The sequence below is a fragment of the Podarcis tiliguerta genome, assembly GCF_965153285.1.
Source record: "Podarcis tiliguerta genome assembly, chromosome: 5".
Classification (NCBI taxonomy): domain Eukaryota; kingdom Metazoa; phylum Chordata; class Lepidosauria; order Squamata; family Lacertidae; genus Podarcis; species Podarcis tiliguerta.
The window spans coordinates 33499681-33516570 of NC_139538.1; the positions used below are offsets into that span (position 1 = coordinate 33499681).

At 42.7% G+C, this 16890-nt stretch overlaps 1 long non-coding RNA gene across 1 annotated transcript in view; it reads left to right on the top strand.

Moving 5' to 3' along the window:
* Positions 1-7898, top strand: part of LOC310678736 — a 34503-nt gene extending 26605 nt beyond the window's left edge. Inside the window, exons 2-5 of the long non-coding RNA XR_014511914.1 lie at positions 2308-2440; positions 3874-4024; positions 4889-5138; positions 7357-7898. This is a non-coding gene — a long non-coding RNA (uncharacterized lncRNA). The remainder of the gene's footprint in view (positions 1-2307; positions 2441-3873; positions 4025-4888; positions 5139-7356) is intronic.
* Positions 7899-16890: the final 8992 nt, after the last annotated feature.

A 16890-nucleotide genomic window follows, 5' to 3' on the forward strand; every position in this document is an offset into this window, starting at 1 on the left:
ACAACGTGCAACCTTGGCATTATCAGCACCACACTCTAACCAACTGAGCTATCCAGTTATCCATAGGACGGAGGGGGCGAGGGAACCTCAGGTCTGTGGCCAAATGCAGCCCTCCACACCTGTCTCTCTGGTCCTCAGGACTCTCTACCAGGCTGCCCCCTCTCCCCAGCCACACCTCCTACTGTCCATAGCTGTCAACTTTCCCCCCCTTTTAAGGGAAATTCCCTTATTCCGAATAGGATTCCTCACAAGAAAAGGGAAAAGTTGACAGCTATGCTACTGTCCCTTCCTCACATCCTCCTTGACTCAGGTAGGTAGCCGTGTTGGTCTGATGCAGTTGAAATAAATAAAAAAATAAAAAACTTTCCAGTAGCGCCTTAGAGACCAACTAAGTTTGTTCTGGGTATAAGCGCTGTGGGTTAAGCCACAGAGCCTAGGGCTTGCTGATTGGAAGGTCGGAGGTTCGAATCCCTGCGACGGGGTGAGCTCCTGTTGCTCGGTCCCTGCTCCTGCCCACCTAGTATGTCAAGTGCAAGTAGATAAATAGGTACCGTTCCGGCGGGAAGGTAAATAGCGTTTCCGTGCGCTGCTCTGGTCCGCCAGAAATGGCTTAGTCATGTTGGCCACATGACCCGGAAGCGTCCCTGCTTTCATTGGAGAAACGTTGGAGGGTATGGAATGTCCCTATTTACATCAGAGAAATGTTGGAGGGTATGTGTAATGGTTCTAGGGGTTGCTCGTGAGTAAGCCGGTGCTTATCTCCTCGGCTGGGTGCAAACACCTGGCTGGGTTGCCAAAGTGAAACTTTTCTGTCCGGACAGCCACTCACCCGTGGCTGACTCAATCGCTGGCAGAATCCGTCAGTGGGCGTTTCTTAAACTTCTTCCAGCAAAGAAGCTCTTTGATGCCTAGTCTTCTCCTACTCTCTCTGCGCGAAAGCCTTCTGCGCAAAGAGGGTGTGGGCAGCGGAGGACCTCTACTCTCCCTGCTGGTCCCCGGCAAGGAGTCATGGGACCGCCTCGCCGCTTCCCCCATCTGCCCCCCTTCTCCACTGGTGCTACTCTGATTCTCTTCCCCAGAAGATGGGCTGCTTCTCCCGATCCTTGGATGCTCTCTGGAATCCTTCTGGCTTTTGCTCTCTCCCTCCGGCACTGATGGCAGTTCCCTGACAGTATGGCATGCAGAACTCTTAGTAGAGCCTGTTTCAGCTGAGGCTGCATTAAATTCAATGCAGCTTCTGAGTAGACACGATGACCTTTGTGACCTAAGTGTGTAATTTCCCTCTACACTCCTTCTGAAGACTGTGGGAAAAGATATATTTTGTGATTACAACATTGGGTCATTGAATTCCTGATTTACATAACATCCAATGCAATGAGTACTGGAGAATTCAAAGCCTACTTTTTAGATCAGGCATAGACAAACTCGGCCCTCCAGATGTTTTTGGGACTACAATTCCCATCATCCCTGACCACTGGTCCTGTTAGCTAGGGATCATGAGAGTTGTAGTCCCAAAACATCTGGAGGGCCGAGTTTGCCTATGCCTGTTTTAGATGGTCCTGATAAAGGTATTGTTCGACTATGATGAGTTTGGGCACTTTGCTTTTAGTACTTTGATGCAGGAATCTTTATGTGGCATCCAGATGTTTTGTCTCTGCATGTGCAGTGCCAATGTTGGTGTGCTGGGGAGTAGCTGCACATGCTTTCTCCCTTCCCATAGCATAATGTATTTTACGGTTATAGGTTGTAAGAACATGAAATTATTATAGTGGCTCTATAAAACAATTTACATAAATTTAATAAAATGACTCCAGTTACAGACTGAATGAAATCATTAAACATTTCATTATGCAGGTAATATCCATGAAGGCTCCAATCTTGCAGAGTCAGGTACCTGAGAGGAAGCCCCACTGAGCTCAATGGGAATTACATTTCACTAGACATTTAAAGGATTGGGTGGTAAAATAGTTTAAGCAGCGCCCACAAACTGATTCCATTTTCTAACGGGAAATTAATATGAGTTATTAGTAATAGAAGGGTACGTTTCTTCACAAGCATTAAATGCTTATGTAAAAGTTGCCACTTTGCAATAACCGAGCTCTTAGCCAAAAATAAGAAGAAAATAAGATTCTTAGATACCAATCAGTTGGCTTTTCCTGGTAAAAAGTGAGTCAGATAGCTATTATGAATGTCCTCCATGATAGGACAATAAAATGACTCAACTTCTCAACTCCCACGAATGGACTAAAATAGATATTATCCAACTTATGGCTGAATAGAAGTGTTTCTTCCCCCTGCCCTCTACAGTAGCCGTCAGTAATAGCTGGAGCCTGGCCAATGTGAATATTCTTCATAGAAGAGATTTGACGAATGAAGCCAGAGAAGAATCACACAACTGTGTAAAAAGCTTCATCTTAGCACGCCAGTCACGGGACTGGATGTAAGTAAGGAGGCAAGCAGATCAAAATATGTAGGGCAATGTCCAATATGATCTAAAGCAGGGGTGTACAACTCCCAAGAGACTCACAGAGTTAAAAACTGGCAGTGAACTACCGCCTTTTTTTGGGGGGGGGGGGTCAGGTCAAAGTTGTTGAGATTTTCTTAGGGAGGTGGAAAGCCCCATTTTTGGGGGGTGCAGGGCAAAAATGTTGAACTTTTTTTAGGGGATCCAAAGCTGTTGAGCTTCTTTGGGGGGAGCCAGTGATCTACCAGTGATCTACCACAGACGCCCTGTGATCTACCGGTAAATCACAGTCTACCTGTTGGATGTGCCTGATCTAAAGGATCTGCCTCCAGTGGACAGTTTCCTTTGTCTCCATCTAGTCCCTTATTGTCTCCAGCAGCTTCCCAGGGTCTCAGGCAGACGACATTCTCACCAACTGCTACCTGACTGTTTTAATTGGAGGCACCAGGCACTGAGTATGGGACCTTCAGCATGTGGAACGCAGGCTCTGCCACTGAGACCCAGTCCCCTCCCCACAGAACTTGGTAAAAATTCACAGGCAACAGCAGTACAGGGTAATAAAAGGAAAATTGCACCCACGGGTGGACAGAAGTATACGTGTGACAAAAACAGACATATAGTCTTTAAAGACAATGATGGAAAGTTATGGCCTCTGAAACTGCAGCCCACAGGCATTCGGCATGAAAGCTGATGAGGTTTGCTGGCTCAGGAGGATTGCTGTATGGAGTCACTAATCATTTGCCCTCTGTGGAGGAATCCAGATGTGATTTGTGTGGGGTGGGAAGGTTATCTAGGGAAATTCTCTAGTGTGAATTGAAATCAAAATAAAATGAAAAGCAGAGACATAAAAAGGAAAGTGGAGCTCCAGTTCAGGTATTTGCACTGTGAACAGAAGCATCAATGACTCCATGCTGGTTTCTATATTACAGCATATGGGATGCAAAGTTCATTCAATCAAGGTGGAGGAGGTTTGAGAATTTGAAAGGACTTTCTTCCTTTCAAGTGTGTTTGCCCTAATATGAATTTGTGTTAAGGCATTGTGCCCATGTGCCCATCTTGTTTACGGATGTGTGCTTTGAGAATATTTGTATAGTTTTATGGGTATTTTATTATGTAATTTGCAATTTGATTTTTCTTGTAAATCACTTTGGGATTCCTTTGCGTTGTGGCCAACGAACCTAACTACCGTATTTTTTGCTCTATAAGACTCACTTTTTCCCTCCTAAAAAGTAAGGGGAAATGTGTGTGCGTCTTATGGAGCGAACACAGGCTGCACAGCTATCCCATAAGCCAGAACAGTAAGAGAGATTCAGAATTTTTTTAAATTTTCCTCCTCCAAAAACTAGGTGCGTCTTGTGGTCTGGTGCGTCTTATAGAGCGAAAAATACAGTAACTAACTAACTTTACAGAGGATGGTTTTCCGAAAGGGCTTTTCAATCCAAGTCTTCCTAATTAAAGACAAAGAACCATAAGAAAGGTGAGCTGGAGGAGTCCACCTGCAGTCAGCACCTGGACAGCAGAAGGCACACTGGTCAATTGGTCATCGTCTTCTCCACTATGGTGAGATAGCTTGTGTTTATTCATATAGGTGAGCAAGTGCAACTTTAATGTAAACCTTTAGCCTCTTTTGGGGGGCAATACATATGCAGTCATCTTGTTCCCAATAAGTTGCTGAGTAGAATTCAAATGCTCTTATCTCCGGGGTTTATTTTCTTACACTGGGCCACAACATACTGTTAGCGTTGTGAGGCCGCTTAGGCAAGACCGGCTCCCTCTCTCCTTTCCTACATGTCATTTTTAAATCCTATTCAAACGCTTGCTGTTGACACAGACTTATATCAATGCTGAAATGCAATGTAGAAAATCCAATCAGCGTTCACTACTGGTGTGCCAGCCCTGTGCTTTCTGTTGCTGAGGGAAAAGTAGATCTTGAAAGACTGAAGACCCCCCTCGACTGGTGCTTTATTTCAACTGTGTTCTGCAACGTGTTCTTGGCACAATTTGAGTGCATTCATGGTGGATTTCTCTGCTCTCATTTGTTCTGTGATGTTATCCTGATGCCACCATGTTACTGCTGTCGGGAGGGGATATAGCGCAACAAAAGCGGGACCAAAAATAAACCAGAATATTGGTGGTATAAAAAGCTAAGGGTTCTCAGTTATGGCAAATGCAATGGCTGCAAATGAAATAGTAGATCCACCCCAAAATGTTTGCAGGTTCAAGGAGTATTGAAATCAAGATCATGTGTGACCTCCCCAATAGCAATATGAGCGCAAATCATAATGAATGCACAGTAAAAAGGATGTGTGGAGTGAGAGCTCTGTAAACTTACAGGTAAATCCAACTCCAGAATGTTTGAGAAGCACTGAGATAAGACATATATTTCATCACCAGTTTTACATTGCTGTATTTGGTTTGTTTCAGCTGGGATCTTGCTGGCTGTTGAGCGAACAAGGAAATGCTGCACTTGCACCAAAAGAGAATATTCCCTTATCCAAACAGCAATGCGAAATCAACAGGAAAAATAAAGGCATCCTCTCTTCAGCTTGAATTATCGTGGGAGCATGGTAATGATTATCTACAGTGTAGATTTTACAGGATCAAGGACATCCAAAATCAAATGCATGTTTACTCAGAAGCAACTTCTGGTGTATTCAGTGGGACTGACTTTCGTGTAAGTGCGCACACAATTGCACTGCAGATCATATAGAGAACATTCAATATTAAGTAGAATAAATAGTAGTGGCTATAATATAGCTATATCAGATTCATAATGCCATAGACTCTTACATGTCTTTATGCAATATTTCCCAGAGTTCCATGCATCCCTTCTCTAGCTGAAGTCATGGCTGCAGAAACAAATCTCAGTTTATTGAGGTGGTGTTTGCTTAGGCTTTTGTTTTGTTTTGGTCTTATGCCTTTTGCTCACCACAATTTCCTTTAGAAAACAACAACAACATACCCTCCTGTCGCTTCTATCAGGATGCATCATAGATATAGGGAGACCAAAGGCTGCTGCTCCTTTTAAAGCAATGATGGCTTCAGACAAATCTGAAATCAGACCAATGGAGGCAGCTCATCGGTGGTGCCTGTAACCCTTGTTTTCTTCATTTGTACATGTTGCAATCAAACTGCAGGCAAGGCATGGGGTTTTGCAGGCACCAAGATTCAGCTGATGGGTAGTGCTTGCAAATTATTGTTATCATTATTATTTATTAAATTTATATACCACCCTTCATCTGAGGGTCACAGGGGGGCTGCAGTATAAAATCACAGAAAAAGCACACAACAACAAACAAAGCGATAACCCCTCTTTTGGCTGGTAGTCATAACTTTACCTGCCCATACCCAACATGGCTTGGAGAAAATGGACTTGCGAGCCAAATTAGGACCTCGGTAGTAGTGATATTCTGAAACTTACGTTTTCCAAAATCAACATAGCATTGTGACCTGGCATTTGGGGCAGTTTTGTAGCTTGGACCAAAATGCCTCCCATCCTTAGATATTAATGTGTATTTCTTCACTTCACCATCTGGCAAGGCAGCCCACTGTTTCCTCCCTCTGCCCAACACCTCCTGCTACCCTAATTCTGAAACCACTGCATGGCAACTCTAAGGGGACTGGTTTGGGCTAACTAGCCTATTTTTGGGGTTGCAGAGTTCTAGTCCTATGTTGCACTGCTTTTCATCCTGTTTACATACCTTATTACTGTGGATTAAAGGCAGAGTGGAAGATTGTCTCAATTAGCCATATTTCTCATGCGAATGACAGCATTAATTAATCATCATTAGATTCTTCATCACAGAAGGAGCTTAATATCTGCAAGCCACTCATTTGTGTCAACTGCGTCTTTCTTCATCTGTTTGAAAGAAAATTGGAGACAGACATTCAAAACTGAATAGGGGGGAAATATGAGCAACTATTTCCTACTGTGAAGTTGAGGCTCCAATACTTTGGCCACCTCATGAGAAGAGAAGACTCCCTGGAAAAGACCCTGATGTTGGGAAAGATGGAGGGCACAAGGAGAAGGGGACAACAGAGGACGAGATGGTTGGGCAGTGTTCTCGAAGCTACAAACATGAGCCTGACCAAACTGCGGGAGGCAGTGGAAAACAGGAGTGACTGGCGTGCTCTGGTCCATGGGGTCACGAAGAGTGCAGCAGCGGTGTGGCGGCAGTGGGAGGCCCCATTAGCTAAAGTGGTACCTCAGGTTAAGAACAGTTTCAGGTTAAGAACGGACCTCCGGAACAAATTAAGTACATAACCAGAGGTACCACTGTATGCATAAGATTGCATTGTACATTAGTAACTTATCAGATTTTAACAAAATGCTTAGAGGTCAACCTGCCTTTTGAAGCAGAGTTTCCTGCTAGGATGAGTTTAATAATCTTGCAAGTGGATCAGTCTAGGAACATTCATTCAACCACAGCAAAGGGAATCAACAGGGGCTTAACCCTATGCTATGAGATTTATTGATTTTTCAAACATTGCACAGTATACTGGTTGATTGTATATAAAAAAAAGAGTCAAACCTCTAAGCGGTCTACAGAAAAGAAAAATAAAACACTAGCATTATCAACAAAAGACTCAAAAACAGGTATTTAAAAAGATAATTAAAATGAAAAATGGGCTTAAAAGACATGTGTTTTTATCTCAACTTCTACATGTCTGGATAGGCCTGCCTAAAGAATAAGTGTGGAATGAGTACTAGGTGGCACCTGCCAGTCTGACAGATCAAAGCAGTTGAGTTGTCATGTATGGGTAAGGTGAGCCCACAAGTAACATGAATGAAAAGTTCAATTTTTTAATACAATTTAGATTCCTTGAACAGTTTAGGAAAACAACATGGAATTCAGTGTAACTACAAATTGTTGTGTGCCATTGATTTCCAGAGTGTAACAGGCTGTGACAGGCCTTGAAATAATCACACTTGTTACGGAAAATTGCCAGCATTTCACTGAAATCAGATCAAGGATAAAAATTCTCAGGGTGGGCATTCCTTTGTCACCATCTTTGACAAACTCGGTGCCTTTAAAATGTTTTCAGCTATGACGCCCATCTTCCCTGGGATGGGGCTGATGGAAGTTGGAGTCCAACCACATTTGTAGGACGCCCAGGTTGAGGAAAGCTGATCTGTTGGACTTGCACCTGTGCAGGTGTTCAAAGAGTGCGCTCCCAATTCTGTTGTCAGAAGAAATTGGGCAAGGGCATTTTCATTGAAATTGGGCGGTGTTTCAGGCAAGACAAGGGGTGAAGCCACAGATGCTTCCCCCAAGACCCTGGAGGACATTGAACACAGTTTGTGCCAGCGGGTAAGGAGAAGAGAGAGGGGAGAGACTAACAAATCCATCTGCATGTCTCTTCCTAAGCAGCTTCCTACTGACCTTGCAACCCATGAATTTCTTCAGAACTGAGAAGGGCAGAGAAACACCCAATGTGGTTTACTGACATCCTCTTTCTCTCATGTGGTTTTTTCTTCTTTTGCTTTGTTTCTGAGGTGGGTGCTTGTGGGCAATGATTCATGCCACTCAGGGCGAGAGCCTAATAGATTGGAGGAAAGTAAGTTGCCAAGGGCGTTCAGCTACTCAGAAACCACAGAGTGAGAGGCTGTTGGCTCAGAATCAGGTTCCCTTTGGGTGTGAGACAGGGGGAGAGAGTAGGTCACCACAAATGAAAAACAGGCTGGGAACTGTGGCTAATCTGGTTCCTTAATCTATTTGAATGTTTTGTGTTTGTTTTTATGTAGACATTTGGTTGAACTGGAAATTTTAATTTTTGTTGTTGTAGTTTGGCTGGTTTACCTTATGACAGAATTGTTAATTTGTTATAATTGTTAGTTCTTAATATTTTATATATTACTATATATAAATATAACTCTATATCTATCTATCTATCTATCTATCTATCTATCTAGTTAGTTTATTTTTTGAGTACCGGTCATTGACCATAGTAAAGAGATCAACTGATTGACTCAAGAGTTTTAAAAGATCAAAACTCCTTAGTCGATGAATTGATCTCTTTATTATGGTCAATGACCGGTATTCAAAAAAGAAAGATTAAAGAAACAGATAAAATATTAAGAAAGAAAGCAAAATAAGAGAACCACAACAATAAAATTCCTAGTAAGTGTATTGTACTGTAGACTGCCAGGCATAGAGAAAAAAAATCATAACTTTGCTAAAAATGAGTTTCACATGCAGCAGCTCCATATTGAGCTACCCTGGCAGAGGTGGACACGTTCTGATCTGAAAGGAGTAAAGCATAAAATGAATCTGATCAACAGGGTTTGTAGGGATATCGCAGAGTAGACAGTGGGGTCTGGAGGGAGCACACTCTCCACCAGCAGGCAGCCACAGTCTGCCTGCATGCGTGACCCTGGGGTGCAGGGAACCACCCCCCCCAGACAAGCCACAACTGTCTGGAACATCGTCTGACCTTTTGCGGTCTCAGCAGTCAGCGGTGTCCTGTCTGTAACCTTTTCCCCTGAGACCTTTTGTCTCCTTCGTCATACACTGTGCAAGGGGAAAATGACGCTGTGGAAACGGGTGCCAAAATAGCTTTGTACCACCCCACGATCTTGGGATGGAAGATGTGTAAAGGTCACAGCCCAAAATGTATCTGCCTGGCTTGCATATTTGTCTCAATAAAAGGAGGCTCCACAGGACTGGCAGCAGCTCGCTCGCTTCAGCCCACCTGTGAGCAGCTCACACGATGATCAACACCTGTCTTGGGCCTTCACTTCATCTGGCTGGTGGAGAGTGTGCTCCCTCCAGACCGCACTGTCCACTCCGCAATATCCCTACAAGGGTTTTCCGTAAAAAAGGTTTCAATATCTTATGTGTATCATGATAAAAGGAGCAATACATTAGAACATGAGTTTAGTACCAAGGCCAGTGTTTCTTTTCTCGGGGGGACACAGGGGTTCACATACCCCTAAACATTTTGTGAATCTAAGTTTGGCCTCACTGAGGGGCAGTATTTCAATATGAGTAGGAAAATGAGAGTACCCCTAAACATTTTTTTTATAAAAAGCACTGACCAAGGCACCTGAAGGTCCACCTGTGTCGTCCTACCCACCCACTGTGCTCTTCAGTGGAAGGCTTCTTATATCTGCCCCCAGCATCTGAGATGGCGACAAGAGTGAGACAGAGACAGAGAGAGGTTATTCTCGGGGGTGGCACCCCATTGTGGAATGCTCTCATCTGAGAGGTTTGCCCGATGCCTTTCTGTTTCCCCAAACCCTTTAGATGCTATTTTAACCTTGCTGGCTGTTTTGAGCTGCTTTTGTCCACTTTTAGCTCATGGTGCTGTGTTCGTATCCACCCTTTACTTGCAAACAGCCCTAGGAATATGATGCGAAAGGTGGTATAAAAAGGCCTACAAAATGCCTACAATGTCTTTCCGCCATTTTATAAAGGCGATATCTCCCAAGCGACAAAAGAGTTAATCCCATTTACCGTAGTGGGAGCAGATGCTGCAGAAAAGGTGAATCCTTTTATTAAAAATGAAATGGAATGAAATATCTCCATCAGTAAAAGCAGCTCTCTGAGTGCAACTGTGATGTGAGTTCTCTACCTCCATTGAAACTGTTCAGAACCTTCTTGTTGAGTGCATCAGAGTGTATTTTTATAGCTCGCTTGTTTTTGCTCGAGATCCATCAATATTCTTTCATGGAATCTGAACAGGCTGGTTCATCCTGGTAGCACATATTTATCAGCTATGCAGTGCTACAGTCAAAATGTCGTGACTGAAAGATAATGAGTGTCCCCATTGACATAGCTATGTTTGCAGTGCCTCTGAAACCTTTTATACTCAGGGTTGACTTGAAAGGGAATGCAGAAGAAAGGGGGAATGGTTTCTGTCAGATTTTCTCCAAGCTTCACTCACTCATGTCACTAACCTGACATCTCAGTACCAGGGTGTCTGTTGTGCCACAGAGTGTGTATGTTGACTCTGCTTTTTTTTTTGTAGAGCTTTCAGATGGATTCCAGCAGCTTTCAAGCAAAGGGTTTTTTTTTTAAGCAACGGAACTGCGTTGTTGTTTTTTTGCTAAAATTGTTTATGGATAAAACCTGAGGACTGAATGTGCATAACAAGATTTTGAAGAAAGGGTTTGGCAATGTCAGATACATGTTCGTTGAATCAAGCTTAGTGCAATTGTGATGTGGCAAATAAAGTGATATGCAAGATCTGAAGATGGCTTAAGAAGACCCCCAATAACGCTTGCTCTGGATAATACTTGATGAAATGGGTTAAACTTGATAACCCTTGGTGTCCACTCCTACTCTATACTTCTATGAAGTTGACTCTAAAAGCGCTGAACACATCACAAAATAATTAAACTTACAATTCTTGGAAATGTGTCCTTAGTCTAAAATACGGTGATTTTTGCAAGAGAAAGAAACATGCTCATTTGATGAGAAATGTTATACTGTCTACAGGGATGCTGACTGATCTTTTATATGGTACACTGGCTCACCTTTGGAGACTTTCCTGATCATGCACAAAATATTTTTTTATCTCAAAAAATAAATAGAAATAAATTGCAGAAATCAAGTCAGTCTCTAGATGACTATAGAGAAATGATACATAATTTGACATTTATCAAAATGCTGCAAATGGTAGTGATGCCTGTAATCAGTTGGCCATAGCTTGTTAAGAACTAAGCATTCTGGTCAGTTACCAAGGAAGTCCATGAAGCACTTTTTAAGAACAGCCTATTGGATCAGGCCAGTGGCCCATCTAGTCCAGCATCCTATTCTCACAGTGGCCAACCAGATGCCTGTAGGAAGCCCTTAAGCAAGAGCGCTCTCCTGTGGTTCCCTGCAACTGGCATTCAGAAGCATTTATATCTCCAACCGTAGAGGCAGAGCTATCAATGGACTTCTCAGCCACTGATAGCCTTATCCTCCATGAAACCAATGGATCCCGTAGACCACTTGAAAATTGCTGAGGGTCTTTGACGATCACGTAATCATTTTTCTGCATCTTGTAGCAATTGTAATGTTCACTGCTAGGTAGGTGCTATATGATTGTTAACTGCCTTTTTACAGACACGCTGAAAACCACCTGAAGAAAGCTCATGGACCTACAGTTTGGGAACTTGTGCCACAAAGCCAGCAACAGTTTATGCTATCTGGCTTGATTAAGGAAGAGGTCAGGCTTTATTGCCAATCTCCACTGGGTTTTGTTATGAATATTAATGTTTGCATGAGATGTAAGTGAGATGAGGGTTGCTCTGTGCAACACAGTGGCAGGGTAAAATCGTCGTTCACGTTCTCATTGCCTTGACAGCATTGACTATAAATTGATCTCTGATGATGGTTGTCATGCAAGATAAGATCCAAAGAACTGGACCTTGCTGCAGGCTTCTCCAGCCTGGTGTCTTCCATATGTTGTTGGACTCCAGCTCTCATTGGTCATGACCATTGGCTGTGCTGGGTCCAACAAAATCCAGAGGAGACCAATCTTTTGGAAGGCTTCCTTGCTGGGTCTATTCAACTTCAACAAGTCCAGATGCTAAGGGTGTACCAGTCATTTAGATCTGTGCCTGTTCGATTGGCTTTACTTCAATTTCATGTCAGACAACGTCAAGACATACATATACAGTCGTACCTCGGTTTTCAAATAACTTAGTTCTCGAAGATTTTGGCTCCTGAACGCTGCAGACCCGGAAGTGAGTGTTCCAGTTTGCTAACTATTTTTGGAAGCCGAACATCTGACAGGGCTTCCGCAGCTTCTGATTGGCTGCAGGAGCCGCACTTTGGTTTTCGAACGTTTTGGAAGTCAAACGGACTTCCGGAATGGATTCCGTTAGACTTCCAAGGTATGACTCTATAATGTATAAATGTCCAGCAACGCCCCCCCCCCACTTGAAGCTATTTGCCTGTAACCTGGCAGGCTCGATCCACTCTGGAGGGGCTATTATGTTCCATAATTGCACTCACTTCTGTCAAAAGGTTACAGCCCTTATTAACAATAGCAAATAGAGGGAAACAAATTATAGCCACCCTCCCAGAGGACTCTGTCTCAGATGGTCCAGGGAAATCTCACCCGAAGGAGTTTTATCCTGCTACATTACTTTTCCCTGCGTCTCTGAACTAGGCATTTGGTAGGATTCGTTTTGTGTGAGAAACTAAGTATGTTTTAAGAGACAGTCCCTGGAGGCAGAGTATTTCAACTTAGACCAAGCATTCTTCTTATTTCAAGTGCTTATATGAGTCCCTAGAGAGAATGAAGACATGCGCATCTGCCACTGTAAGTGGAATGTTATCGGGGAAAAGCAAAGCAATCACAAAAAGTACCCTGTGAATAATATATTGCAGTAGAAAAATAGCGGAAGAGAAGAAAGTGATAAACACTGGAAAAATACAAGCAGTCTGCATTCAGCTTAAGTTCATGACTGCAACGGGGAACATGATGCAAAACTTAACAGACGACTCCTAATTAACCTTCAAGCTCCATTGGGGCATTTTTAGCATTAAAATATTTGTCCATGGGAAGTCTGGGCTGCTCCATGTAATGTTTAGTGCTTGTGATAGACTCATTGTAATTCTTCCATTCATACAATAATTTCCATATCATTTACTGATTATTTTGTAAATGAGTATTTGCATTTCCCCCTCCCATTTGTCAGTTATTTTTAAAATGAATTTCCATTTAACTTTCTTTTTGGCATGGATCTGCCTCTTTTGCCACTATCCAGATGTTTGCAGATTCAAATGAATTTAGAACCTGTTTCTCAGTGCCCAGAAAGGTTTATTTTTTCATCATTAAAAGAATGAAAGGTGGTTTGCTAATATTTTAATTAACAAACACAGCTAGAAAAAACATGGTTGTGCTAATTAAGAGTTGGATAAATAAATGGGGTGATAAAATGTTGCACACAACACTGTAAGCAATGTTGCAGTGGGCATTGGGTCATTACATTACAGTGGTACCTCAGGTTAAGTACTTAATTTATTCCGGAGGTCCGTTCTTAACCTGAAACTGTTCTTAACCTGAAGCACCACCAATGGGGCCTCCTGCTGCCACCGCGCTGCCGGAGCCCTATTTCTGGTCTCATCCTGAAGCAAAGTTCTTAACCCGAGGTACTATTTCTGGGTTAGTGGAGTCTGTAACCTGAAGCGTATGTAACCTGAAGCATATATAACCTGAGGTACCACTGTATTTCATAAGGGCTGAAAAGTGGCCATATAAACAAGGCATGAACAGGAGTGAGTTGCTTTCATCTGGTTTATTGCCAATAGGTGGCAGCATATGACAGTCAAAGACCAGCCCCCTCAAGCTCTCTGATAGCTAGTTTTTGCACAATCTTAGGGTGGCAAATTGTTTTCTGGGGAAGGGGGCTTCTTTCTAACCACAGCACAAAACGGAAATATAACCACTCTCCCCATTGACCAACGTCCCTTACAGTGTTTTAGACAGTCTGCTGAAAACTTTTTTTGTTTCAGTTTGCCTTTCTAGCCACATGATTTAGTTACATTTGTTTTCAAATCTTTTGTTGATTTTTATCTTGCTTTTAAATGATGGATTGGTTTGTGTATGTGTTTTTTTTTAAAAAACCTGTATACCACTTGATTTCCTTTTTTTAAATTAAAAAGTGGCTTATAAATTTCCTGAACAAATAAATATTGCTTTCACCACCATAATCTGGGCAGGTAAAGAAGCAAGACGGGGGATTTTTTCCCCTGTAGGTGTGAGCCCCCAGCAGATTCCCCATCATGCATTGCATATGGTCCCTGCCCTCACCCCATTCTCTTCCAAGCACTTGGTTGGTTCCATAGCTCTTTCACCTGCCATTTGGACCAGAATTATGGAAGCCACGCAGAGGCTCCCTCGAGGCCTTGTCAGATGTTGGATGAGTACAGAGGGTAAAAGACTCTCTGCTTCTAAAGCTGCAGAAAAGCAGTTGGAGATGGATTGCATTTTCCTTCTTGAAAAAGCCATTATGTTCCCCATAAATCTCAAACACATTCTTCTGTAGATCACTTTCTTCCTGAGGTTCAAGGAAATTCTGGGTCGAAGAGTAATGCTCTTAAGGGAATGATTTCTCTGGTGCACTTTTCAATGCACTCCCCCCCCCCCATTTCCCCCCAAGTATTATCCAAAAAGTGCCCTTTTGTCTTCTTGCTGTATTTTAGCTTTCTCCTTCAAAGTATGTGGTTATTAAAGGGGGAAAACTAGCAGAGGGCTTCTGAAAGGGTCACCGTTTCAGTGATCCGAATGACTGTTAATGTTTCCTCTTTATCAGGGTATTATCAGGAGTTAAGCTTCCTATAAGAGCACAAAGGAGGATGGGAAAGCGTGACTTTCCAGATGTTGGTGGACTCCAAGTCCCATCAGCCGTTAGCCATAGCGGCCACTTGCCAGGAATGATGGGAGCTGTATGCCAGCAACATCTAGTGGTCTCTAGCCCTCAAGTCTGAATAAATCTGCCTTTCCTCCTTTCTAAGTTTCTGACAAACTTGCTGTTCGACAGTGGAATTTGCTGCCAAGGAGTATGGTGGAGTCTCCTTCTTTGGAGGTCTTTAAGCAGAGGCTTGACAACCATATGTCAGGAGTGCTCTGATGGTGTTTTCTGCTTGGCAGAGGGTTGGACTCGATGTCCCTTGTGGTCTCTTCCAACTCTATGATTCTATGATTCTATGAATTCCGCTATAAATTGATATAGTGTTATTCTCCTAATAGATATGTACATATTATTAGCTTGCTACATTAAAGGGTATCATATTGTTATTCTTCCAGTTCATCAGTATCTGTCTCTTGGCCACCATTAGGGCACATAGAATCCATTTTCGCTGTCCTGTCGTTAATTTCTATACAATAGGTATACAGTTCAAAAGAATATTCTCTGCTGAAAGATTTAACTTTTTTCTGCACTGTCATAGTTATACAGTCCAGTACTTTCTTCCAAAACTTATAGAACACTGTACAAACCTATGTTTCAGGGAAGGATTGTGACATCTCCAAAGCTAGCTAGTCCTTTTTTAAACACAGTGGTGCCCCGCAAGACAAATGCCTTGCAAGACGGAAAACCCGCTAGACGAAAGGGTTTTCCGTTTTGGAGGTGCTTCGCAGGACGAATTTCTCTATGGGCTTGCTTCGCAAGACGAAAATGTCTTGTGATTCCTGGGGGTTTTTTTCCACTCCCCACCCCCTTTTTCTAAGGCACTAAGCTGCTAATAGCCTTTTAGCAGCTAATCCGCTAATCCCTTAAGCCTTTAATAGCCGCTAAACCGCTAATAGCACTAATCCGCTAATCTGCTAATGGGCTTGCTTTGCAAGACGAAAAAAACCGCTAGATGAAGAGACTCACGGAACGGATTCTTTTCGTCTTGCGAGGCACCACTGTACATCCGTATCAGTCTCTACAGCCACAGCAGATGCCGTAACTCTCCAACGGTTTGACTTCATCGCCAAAGGTGCATTTTTCCATTATTTCCCCAGACAGGCAGTTGCCAACCATGAGTCTATGATCGTAGCTGCTTTCTTTTAGAAATCCTACTTCATGTTTCTCTTTCTGAAGGCTTATCCTTGTCAGCTTTGTCACCAAGATTTGTAATGTAATCTTCTGGGAATGATTGCATTTATTTTCTAGGGAGTTTGTTTTCAGTTGCAATTATAAAGCCAATTTGCCTCACAGGGATCCAAACGTTGGGCTGTGACAGTGACAGTGACCAAACAGAACTGCAGCAGTCCTGGACAGTAGCTGGAAGAGTTGAGTGACAGCTGTGGCAAGAATACATACTGTACAGGACCAGCGTAAACAATGCTTCTAGATTCAGGTAGGTAGCCGTGTTGGTCTGACGCAGTCGAAATAAATAAATAAATAAATAAATAAATATTAGCCCAGTAGCACCTTAGAGACCAACTAAGTTTGTTCTGGGTATAAGCTTTTGTGTGCATTTCCACAGAAGTCACCAGACCCTTATATATACTGGGAGGGTGGGGTGGGGTTTTTCTCGGAAGGGTAGTGGGAGATGGGTGATTGACTCAATAGGTATGGTAAAACTGGAGTCATAAACAATGATGCCATTAAAGTAAATGGGCTCGCCCCAGTACATATATGCGTACGAAATGAAAATATAATTGGTCAATTTTTTAAGCTTTTGATCCTAACATCTGTTTAAGTCATCACCTCTCTCTGAAAAGACAGTGATGATGGAGTCAGTGGAACTGGGAAGCTAAAAGCATTCAAGATTAAAACCAACCGACAACCTAGGTACCAGGAAACATCTACTAAGAATTCCCATCCCTAGACTAATTTATTGGAATGCTTTGGCCTTTACACAAACCACAAGAATTCTCAATGAATTTTAGTTTCTCCAAGTGTTACCATTTAAAGCTTTATTTCATTAGGTGACACAAAACTTCTTTATAATCCTACATTTAAGTCCCTGTAGGTGGAACTAACTTCTCTCCTA